The following is a 2408-nucleotide window of genomic DNA, read 5'->3' as shown; positions in this document are numbered from 1 at the left end:
CCTTTTTTTCAGGGAAGTTTGTAGCAATCAATGAAAAAAAACAACCAACACAAGTTTATATTTTAATATGGAGATCCCCATGCTATATCAGAATGCGAAATGCATTCTAAATGGTTTATTCTTCCATAAAAAAATATATACAATAGACATTGAATATCATTGGTCTTCTCTGTTATTTCCATTGAATAATGTTTTCACCATTATTAAAGTTTGAATCCGTAGCAGGGAAACTGCCACGTCCGTTTGCGATATTACAACAACGACTTTAATTCAAACAACGAACATTGTTTTTTCCCCCTCTGACATCATTGCCTGCGCGATAGAACAGCATGGTATGTATTAGGAAAAACAATAACAAATGCACCTGGGGCGACGAGTTTCACTGTTTCACCTTTTTGCGGATCTCAGCATGAAATAACTATTTACTATTGTAAAATATTGTACTATTGTTTTTTACCGTTCAGGGTCAGATGAATTCCTAACTGTACATTCATCGGCCAGAAGGTGGCAGTGTACGTCAAGGGTTGTTCTCAATGTTGTACGTGAAAGAACCTGTCGTTGATGAGAAGACTTTCATACAGGAAGTGTTTGGGGTATTGAGTCCAGGTTGAAAATAATACAATACTACAGTTCTCAGAGTTGTCTTAGAATACGTTTTTTTTAAATACATGTTTTTTAACAAATAGGTTGACGGTGTTTCAACACTGCATAGAATTACAGTATATAAAATACTCGAATGTGTTTTTGCCTGCCAAGAAGTTTAATTTGAAAGTTTGTTAAATCCTATGTTTTTCTAATGAATTATTTAGTCATGTTTTTTTTCATATTTTAAATAATTTGCAGGAAGTATGCTATGACACTGTCATGAAGCATTATGTGCTGTGCTACTTTACTTGGACTAAATGCTACCTGTGCTACTTTACTTGGACTAAGAAAATGCACTTTGACAATCATAATAATATAAACCAGATTAGCATTTCACGTGCATGCCCTTATGTCAGACATCAGTCAAAAAGAGGGTGTCTTGTCCTGCTCCTTAAATCTGCTCCTGCATTCATCCAAGTCATCAGCAGCAGAGCACTGGGGTAGCTGAATGTCTGATGTAAATTTGGGTGCAATTACAATGATAATTTAATGAGTTATTTCAGAAAATGTTATATAACATAGCCAACTTGTCAAGAGTTTGTTTATGGTGTAATGGAATGTTTTGCCTTGTGTGGTAGGTTTTGTGGGTTTTGACATTCTTATGTAGGTGTAATAACCAGCCATAATATAACTACCGTGGTAGGTTTTGTGGATTTTGACATTATGTAGGTGTCATAACAGCCATAAAATAGTGTAATATATGATACGTCTAAATATACTTGTCCTGACAGTGTTATGACCATATTATGACAGGTTATGCCAGCTGTTATGTGTTCATAATGCTATGACGCTGGGTGTCAAGTAAATTGTTATCCACGATCTTATATATTCAGTATTCTGTGCAGGTTTATGAAGCATAGTAAAATGTGTACGCCAGAGACCTCTAAATGTAGGCCTATTACCTCTTTCACTTAATTTGCAACAATAAGATATCAGAAACCGGAATCAACCTGCCACCCATTGAAAATGTACATACCAAATGCATTGAGCAAGCTTCCTCTGTGATTTGAGTTCATCTACACTGAATGAAAATATAAACTCAACGTTCTACTTTTTTTTTTTTTTTTTACTGAGTACATTTTTTAAAAAATGTAGACTTGCGTTTATATTTTTATTGAGGGTAGTTTAACTCAAGTCACAGGGGAAACATGCTATAGCTTAAAATAAAATCAGTCAATTGAAATGTGACCACTATTTGCCTCAAAGCTCGACACATCTCCTTCGCATAGAGTTGATCAGGCTGTTCACTGTGGCCTATGGAATGTTGTCCCACTCTCCAATGACTGTGCAAAGTTGCTAGATGTTGGCGGGAACTGGAACACGCTGTCGTAAACGTCAATCCAGAGCATTCCCACGCATTCCATCTGCCCAGTACAGCTGATACCAGGATTCATCTGTGAAGAGCACACTTCTCCAGCATGCCAGTGGCCGTTGAAAGTGAGCATTTGCCGACTGAAGTTGGTTACAACCCCAAACTGCAGTCCGATAAAGACCCTGGTGAGGACAACGAGCACACAGATGAGCTTCCCTGAGACGGTTTTTGACGTTTGTGCAGGAATTCTTCGGTTGTGCAAACACAGTCTCATCAGCTGTCCAGGTGGCTGGTCTCAGACAATCCCGCAGGTGAAGAAGCCGAATGTGGAGGTCCTGGGGTGGCATGGGTACACGTGGTCTGCGGTTGTGAGGCCGTTTCCACATACTGCCAAATTCACTAAAAATAAGTTGGAGGCAGTTTATGGTAGAGAAATTAACATTTAATCTTC

The sequence above is a fragment of the Oncorhynchus masou genome, chromosome 17, assembly GCF_036934945.1.
Source record: "Oncorhynchus masou masou isolate Uvic2021 chromosome 17, UVic_Omas_1.1, whole genome shotgun sequence".
In the NCBI taxonomy this organism is placed as follows: Eukaryota; Metazoa; Chordata; class Actinopteri; order Salmoniformes; family Salmonidae; genus Oncorhynchus; species Oncorhynchus masou.
The sequence above is the reverse complement of the archived record's forward strand: the minus strand, read 5'-3'. Positions refer to the sequence as shown.